Here is a 9,501-nt window from a genome sequence, read left to right on the forward strand (position 1 = left end):
CTGTTCCTCCTACATAGGGTCACTTGGCAGATATGGATTGACACCTGTCCTCAAAACCCCTGATACACACTGACACAGAGCAGAATAGAGACTGTTCACTGTCCACAGAGACCATGATACACACTGACACAGAGCAGAATAGAGACTGTTCACCGTCCACAGAGACCATGATACACACTGACACAGAGCAGAATAGAGACTGTTCCCCGTCCACAGAGACCATGATACACACTGACAAAGAGCAGAATAGAGACTGTTCCCCGTCCACAGAGACCATGATACACACTGACACAGAGCAGAATAGGGACTGTTCCCCCTACATAGGGTCACTTGGCAGATATGGATTGACACCTGTCCTCAAAACCCCTGATACACACTGACACAGAGCAGAATAGAGACTGTTCACTGTCCACAGAGACCATGATACACACTGACACAGAGCAGAATAGAGACTGTTCACCGTCCACAGAGACCATGATACACACTAACACAGAGCAGAATAGAGACTGTTCCCCGTCCACAGAGACCATGATACACACTGACAAAGAGCAGAATAGAGACTGTTCCCCGTCCACAGAGACCATGATACACACTGACACAGAGCAGAATAGAGACTGTTCCCCGTCCACAGAGTCCATGATACACACTGACACAGAGCAGAATAGAGACTGTTCCCCGTCCACAGAGACCATGATACACACTGATACAGAGCAGAATAGAGACTGTTCCCCGTCCACAGAGACCATGATACACACTGACAAAGAGCAGAATAGAGACTGTTCCCCGTCCACAGAGACCATGATACACACTGACACAGAGCAGAATAGAGACTGTTCCCCGTCCACAGAGACCATGATACACACTGACACAGAGCAGAATAGAGACTGTTCCCCGTCCACAGAGACCATGATACACACTGACACAGAGCAGAATAGAGACTGTTCCCCGTCCACAGAGTCCATGATACACACTGACACAGAGCAGAATAGAGACTGTTCCCCGTCCACAGAGACCATGATACACACTGACACAGAGCAGAATAGAGACTGTTCCCCGTCCACAGAGACCATGATACACACTGACACAGAGCAGAATAGGGACTGTTACCCCTACATAGGGTCACTTGGCAGGTATGGATTGACACCTGTCCTCAAAGCCCATGATACACACTGGGGGGAGCTACTGTCCTCCCCAACCCCTGCGCGGTGGGTGGGGGCCATAAATCACAATGGGGGGACCTACTGTCCTCCCCCCCTCGGCCCCCACCCCTGACAGAGCCGCTTGAAGGACACTGACTGGCTGCTATTAGCTTACACTGGAAACCTTTTTTCTTTGTAAAAGCACGCTAAAGAGACACCAGATATGATTGGCAACTGTCAAAGCACGCTGGCACAGGTCTGCAGAGCACATGCTGAAGTAGGCCTGACACCCAGACGCTTGCAGACAACTAACTGATCTTCTATTACAGTGAAAAAAAAATGATTTCTTTAAAATCTAAAGCTTAAGCTATTGTTAAAACAGATATGAGTGGTGGCACTGACTGTGCAAATGGGCAAGGCATCCAACCTGACACAGAAGATGGCAGGCAGGCAACTGCTCTTCTATTACAGTGAAAAAAAATGATTTCTTTAAAATCTAAAGCTTAAGCTATTGTTAAAACAGATATGAGTGGTGGCACTGACTGTGCAAATGGGCAAGGCATCCAACCTGACACAGAAGATGGCAGGCAGGCAACTGCTCTTCTATTACAGTGAAAAAAAATGATTTCTTTAAAATCTAAAGCTTAAGCTATTGTTAAAACAGATATGAGTGGTGGCACTGACTGTGCAAATGGGCAAGGCATCCAACCTGACACAGAAGCTGGCAGGCAGGCAACTGCTCTTCTATTACAGTGAAAACAAATTATTTATTTTAAATCTAAAGCTTAACCAATTGTTAAAACAGATATGAGTGGTGGCACTGACTGTGCAAATGGGCAAGGCATCCAACCTGACACAGAAGCTGGCAGGCAGGCAACTGCTCTTCTATTACAGTGAAAAAAAAATGATTTCTTTAAAATCTAAAGCTTAAGCTATTGTTAAAACAGATATGAGTGGTGGCACTGACTGTGCAAATGGGCAAGGCATCCAACCTCACACAGAAGCTGGCAGGCAGGCAACTGCTCTTCTATTACAGTGAAAAATTTTTTTTTATTTTAAATGTAAAGCTTAACCTATTGTTAAAACAGATATGAGTGGTGGCACTGGGCAAATAGGCACAGTATCCAATGTGAACCTCACACAGAAGCTGGCAGGCAGGCACCTGCAATTACATTACACAGGAAAAAAAAAAAAGCAGCCTGATGTTATAGCCCTAGAAAGGGCTTTTTGGGGTGCTGTCCTTACAGCAGAGATCAGATGAGTCCTTCAGGATTGTAGTGGACACTGAATACCCTAGCCTAGCTATCAATTTCCCTATCTAATCAGCAGCAGCTAAACTTTCCCTCCTCTCACTAAGCATGCATCTTCAGAATGAATCGAAAATGGATGCTGGGAGGGAGGTTGGAGGGTGTGGAAGGGAGGGAGTGCTGCTGATTGGCTGGAATGTGTCTGCTGACCGAGAGGCACAGGGTCAAAGTTTGCCCAATGATGACGAATAGGGGGCGGATCGAACTGCGCATGTGTCCGCCCGCGGCGGCGAACGCGAACACGCTAAGTTCGCCGGGAACTGTTCGCCGGCGGACAGTTCGGTACATCACTAATCAGCAGTCACAGTGAAATTTTTTGCTGCTGTTCTGTCCTTTTTGACTTTCTTTGGATATTGAAATTTAGCTGAACCAAGTAGCTGACCCAATTTTGTTGACCCAAAATATTTTTTTCTCCAAAGTGTTTCAGAAAAACACAAATTTTTACCCTGCAGGAGTTCAATATACATTGCTGTCCAAGAATTATGTGCGGTATAAAATCGATTGACAATGTATCAATGTACAGTGCCTCAACTTTCCTTCTATTTTGTTATTCAGCATTTTGGTCTCTGGTACTGAGACTGTCTGAGTTGCACCCAGCTACATACTGCTTAAAGGGATAGAGTGCAGTTCCACACCATACCATAACCAGTCTAATGAGTGTCAATTGGTGGTATGAACCCTCGGATCGGCTGAGGATGGATGTGGATTGGATTGTGCCAACTCGACTCCTGAATGCAACTGCCGGTGAGGACGGCGTGCATCTGTGTGTGCGTCCCGACAGGACCTCACTCCAGGGGATGGACAAAACAGGCGATCTCGGTAGATCTCTGAATGTAGTCTAATGCTTCAGTCTATCCTTAAGTATCTGTATGTAAGGATAGACTGAAGCATTAGACTACATTCCGTCTCTGAAGAAGTAGGGCTTCACCTACGAAACGCGTAAGACAGACCAATAAGGCAGGATACAGATTAACTACACCAGTAGAAGATCATTCCACACAAAGAACCCTTGGTGAACACATCTACCGAGATCGCCTGTTTTGTCCGTCCCCTGGAGTGAGGTCCTGTCGGGACGCACACAGAGACGCACGCCGTCCTCACCGGCAGTTGCATTCAGGAGGCAAGTTGGCAAAATCCAATCCACATCCATCCTCAGTCGATCCGAGGGTTCATACAACCAATTGACACTCATTAGACTGTTAACACCACCATGAACTGTTCCTGATGTATTTTATGGTTTTCATATATATTTTTTATTGTTTAATAAACTGGTTTCTTTTATTCGATCCAGTTTCTGCAATTCACTTCAGTCTATAGCGATACATTTATTGCGACAAGCAAACAGTTCCATATACTGTGTTGCTATTCCCTCATATATTTTTATTATTTTTTATCTTTGCTGATACAAAGTATATTATTCAGTGGAAGTGTCATTTACCCTGCACCCAATCGATTTAATACTTTTATTCTTATATTATTTTCACTTTGTCCACCCTCTATGTGCACAATTCATCACATTTCTACCTCTACTCTGATGTTTATCAGTTATATTTTCATTCTATCTATTTTCTAAACTCCAATCCCTATGTAACATTTCTTAAAGGCACAGTACCTAATTTCCACAATTATTTAATTTACAATTTTAAGCTTTCATATCACATGTGACTTTTAACTATCCCATTAAGCCATCATCACGAGTCAGCTCCTGGTTTCCACGCACATCTTTTAGAGTGTTGTCTTCCTAAATTACACTAGACCTGTAAAATCACATTGTGCTATGTGACATGATATGCCCTCAGTTCTTCTAATCATCTGACAGCCATGTGCTCTCTCTCCCAGTGTCAGAAGGTTTAAAGGAAAGTTCAATGGCATTTTAAGCCCATACACAACTGCCACTGCAGCACTCTATGTATAGGTTGACAGTCTAGCTTGACAGCCTATCATCCTAGTGTGCAAGCATGCAGGATTGAAAGGGTTGCTTTGTCCTGTCCCTTTTGTGGACAGGGACTAGTGATGTCGCGAACACAACATTTTCGGTTCGCGAACGGCGAACGCGAACTTCAGCAAATGTTCGCGAACCGGCGAATCGGGCGAACCGCCATAGACTTCAATGGCCAGGCGAATTTTAAAACCCACAGGGATTTTACTGCAGCTTCAACTGGTGAGACCTCACCAGAAAGTGGCTATATGTCTGACTCTTATCTACATTTCAGACATACTATATAGTAGATTTGTGCATTCCGTTTCAAACACATCACAATTTGTCTAAATTTTGGGCAATTGGTGGGTTGTCTAATTTTTATAACTCTAAATCACCAGATGACTAAGTCATGAAACAAACAAAAGAAGAATGAATGAGCTGGCCATTGCTCAAAAAAAGAGAGAATTGAAGGAAATAAAGATGATTGATGTTTAGGGGACATCCACTAAATATTGATTTTAAGTGACCAACAGAGGGGAAAAAGAGAAGCAGTAAAAAACAACAACTATATTTATATATTATATATTTAATAAAAATATAATATTTAAATATAGATTTTATTACTGCTCTTCTTTTTTTCTCCCTGTACTGGTTACTTGATCTATGATATTTATATTATGTAGATATTGTGCAGTACACTAATAGGCAAATTGCCAAATAGGCTGAAACTATTTTTATAAAAAATTTTCAGACAAATCGATTTGGATAACCGAAATTTTTACGACATGCAAGTCTAGGATTTAGCACAAGTCAAAGAAAGCCACTCAGAAGGGAGAATATTAATGTTGAACATCTGTCTAAACATTTCCTGTTATTTAAATGTGCCTAGGGATTTGGGATAGTGCACAGGTAACTTTGTTTGTGTTGGTGCTAATGGAAAATACTTAACAAAGTCCTTTCCTGTGGACATTTTTAAAATAAAATATAAAAAGCATGTCTAGCCCTTAGTACGCAAGGAATTAATTACTATTTCTAAAGCATGCCAGTGTTTGCGGTACTTATAAAAAAAACAATTGTAATATGCTCTATTCTAATTCTAGTACGTGTATCTCGGTTTCCGTCATTACATCAGATATTCCGATAAGTTCACCCTTGTCTATTTCCGTTATCTCAGCAAAATAAAATAAACTAGAACAGGAAGTGTGGGTTTGAAGGGCAACGCACAGGTGCAAGTGGATAATGTGTTGCTACGAAAACTGCTCACTAAAAAAAAAAAAAAAAAATAGGCCACATTTAAAGCCTCTGCTTCTGAACCACATCCTCTGGAAAGTCACAGAGATAAAAATATAGACTTTGAAACAGGTGAAATGCAAACAATAAAAATATAATGAGGCAGGTATACTAGCTCATTGTAGCTAACTTGTGCTTTCATATTACACAGCTGTGAGGAGCAGCATAAATCCTTAACGATAGGGTGACTTTCACTGGCGCTATAATACAGTGCACTTGGTTTAAAAAAAAAAAAAAAGTGCTATGTTCTATATATTAAATACTGATATAAAAAAGCACAAACATTGCGAAAAAGTGCTACACAATGTGCTCATTTCATTGATATGCAAGCCGAAGTCCTTGGCATCTACAAGCTAACATTTTGAACTGTGGACATCATATAAAAATGGTGTACAAACAATTTCTCTAACTAACAATTTATTTTGACTCATTTGTATTTTCCTAAAATAAATTATTTGATAATGCTCTCTCATCTCTGTTTATACCTCTTCAAACAGATACCAATAGAGACAATTTTAATACAAAGACGTTTCGAATTTCAATAGACATACATAGTAATCAGAATATTAGCAATAACAGTATTACTGGAAACTCAAGTTTTTTTCATAGTTGTAATATGGAGAACTGTAAACATTGTATGAAAATGGTATTCAAAAACTGTTAACGTGTATACTTATCCACCTAATCAAATTTTCTGGACCCTTAAAATATAAAAATAATACAAAGCATATAGTGTAATAATGTAAAAATAATATTCCCTCCAAAAAACCTTGCATGGATGAACTCACAAAATATGAACAGGCTCTGTATTGAGGGTCAAGCAGAAATCTGGTTTAATGTGGGCTACATGCCCACCTTTTATGCAGGTCTTCCACCAGGTGGACACTTCCATAGGTGACCTGGTGGAAAACTGTGACAAGAATAGTACAGTAACCAATCACAGTGTTACAGACATAAACACTCCCCTCTAACTGTATAGGACCCTCCTCTCTATCCTGGAGATAATTCGGAAGTAACTCAATTATCTCCGAGGATAGAGCCTAACCACCATTTTATACAGTGTAACAGAAATGCATAAAAATATATAACTTCACAACTCCTAAGCAGAATACCCACAATTAACATATCCCCAGATAGCTTGGATCTTAGCCAATAATATTACCGAATAGCGCTCAGATCCTATGCACACAGTTCAATCGCCATGGAGCAAAAGTCTTTCACATAGTCCTTTCGTTATACGAATGGGCTCCATGGGATGGCTATCTGAGGGTGACCCTGTTCGTATGGAGATGTACCGAACGGCCTGTTGTTCGTATGAGTGGATGACACAGATGAAGGGAGGTCGTCAGCTTCAGCGGTGTTTGCATGAAAATAGTAGCCATTTTTAGATCCAGGAAATCATCGTCCGAAATGGCCGCCGCCTCGTGTTCGTTCATATGAACGACGACCACCCAGGCGACAATTAAACAAGGGGAAGTGTCTGCTAACCACAATGTTCTGATGAGGCTAAGAGGTTAACAAGAAGTACACTTCCCCATTGGGTGGCCGGCCGTTCGGCAAGTATTTTGGTAAATAGGGAAAATAACATAGGAACCGTACGGACAGGGAAATGCACGAACAAACAGACGAATGAGCATAAAATAAAAGTAATTACAAGACAGAGGCATCTGTCACAGTGCTTAGAGTAAAACTCACCAGGGAATCATTGAAAGTATGGAAAATAAAGAATTAAGAATTTTGCTTTATCTATTGACCCTACAACAATAATGTGACTATGAGATGCTGACTTATCACTAAATAATAAGTTAACTGCTTTGTAAAATGTAATCTTGTATGGCTGAATTGTAAATAAAGTACGTGAAATGTAAATTTTATCCAACTTTATAATTTGAGCAAATAATTTTATTTAAAAAATTTTTTATTTAGAAACAGTGTCATTCAGTCAGACTATCTATTTTTCCCATTCCGTGGGGTAACATTCAACGTAGTAGGTAAATGTCCCAGTTAGTGTACAGGGAGCCAAGAGAGCCTGTGTTCTCTGCTATTTTTAGAGCATATGTAGGTGAGTCGTGCTTACGATTTAATTAGACACAATGTGAGCGACTGATGAGTTTCTAGGAATGTGGGGTGGTAGTAGAAAGAAAAACAAAATATAATAAACTTTAACATAACTAAAATATCTAAGGAACAAATGGAGCAGATTGTGTTCCTCTTCCCAGTTGGAACTAAAACATATAGTAGGTGTACTCATGTCAGGATCTGCATGGTTGTTATCAACGATCAGTAGGGTTTATCAGAGTTTGCCTTCAGGGTTGTGATAGGTATGTCACTGTAAGGAGGATCTGTGCCGGGATGTCACCAAGCGGAGGAAAGGGAGTTGACATTATGCTACTTAAATGTGAAAGAGTTTCATGAACTCCAGGACTGGGCGTAGAGGTCATAATTGTTCTTTGCATATTGATGTATAGGGTAGCTGCGTGTGAAGCACTAATATCTCTGCTGGCTATAGGGGGAGTGTAACCCTTGTGATGTTATCTGTTGTTGTTACCACTGTTTTACAGTAAGACGTTATCAAGGGGCATTGCCACACAGGGGTGTATTTACCATGAGGCTGGCAAGGCATTTGCCTGGGGCGGCACTTTCTGGGGGTTGGCAAAAAAAGCAGGCTCTTAATCGCCCTGGCCCCCCGAGGCTGGCAGCGGCGGCAATTTCCTGCCCCAGCATCACTACGCGGCACACAAGGGAGCTGAAAAGGAGGATCAGTGCTCCCTTGCCGACTGCAGTGACCGGTCAGCCACCCAGCAGCCCCACTGGACCCCAGGGAAAGTGAGAATCCACCCCAGCACTCGCAAAGGTAGGAGAGGGGACTGAATTTAAAAAAAAATACAAAAATATGAGTGTGTTTGTGTGTGTGTGTCTGTTAGTGGGTGTGTATGTGACAGTGAGTGTGTCTGTTAGTGAGTGTGTGTGTGTCTGTTAGTGTGTGTCTGTTAGTGTGTGTCTGTTAGTGAGTGTGTTACTATGTATGTGTATATTGTGAATGTGTTAGTATGTGTGTCTGTTATTGTGTGTGTGTGTGTGTGTGTGTGTATGTGTGTTTGTTAGTGTGTGTGTCTGTTAGTGTGTATGCATGTCTGTTAGTGAGTGTGTATGTGTGTCTGTTAGTGAAAGAGTATGCGTGTCTGTTAGTGAGAGTGTATGCGTGCCTGTTAGTGAGTGTGTGTCTGTTACTGAGTGTGTGTGTGTGTTAGTGAGAGTGTGTGTGTGTGTGTCTGTTAGTGAATGTCTGTTAGTGAGTGTGTGTCTGTTAGTGACTGTGTGTCTCTTAGTGACTGTATGTGTCTGTTAGTGAGTGTGTGTCTGTTAGGGAGAGTGTATGTGTGTGTGTGTGTCTGTTAGTGAGTGTGTATGTTGTCTGTTAGTGAGTGTGTATTTGTGTCTGTCAGTGAGTGTGTAGGTCTGTTAGCTAATGTATGTGTGTCTGACACTGAGTGTATATGTGTCTGTCAGTGAGTGTGTATGTGTATTTAGAAGGTGGGGGAGGGGGTATGGAGTGCCTGAGTTTTGTCATGTCTAGGGCAGCACAAAACCAGGATACACCACTGTTGCCAGCAAATATTTAGTAGCATGCCTCTTGCATTCCTGCACCTCTAGCATGTGTCTCATATAGACTTATCCCATTTGTGAAGTTTTGGGGGTGTACGAGACCATTGTACCGAAAATATACCCCAACACGCAGGATTCAATTAAACAGAAGACAACACAGAGGGGAGATATGTCTACCGGACCTTAGAGTGGCCAGACTCGATGTATGTAGGAGAAGTACAGAGTCAGGAGCGATCCG

This window comes from Pelobates fuscus, chromosome 5 (assembly GCF_036172605.1).
Source record: "Pelobates fuscus isolate aPelFus1 chromosome 5, aPelFus1.pri, whole genome shotgun sequence".
Classification (NCBI taxonomy): Eukaryota; Metazoa; Chordata; class Amphibia; order Anura; family Pelobatidae; genus Pelobates; species Pelobates fuscus.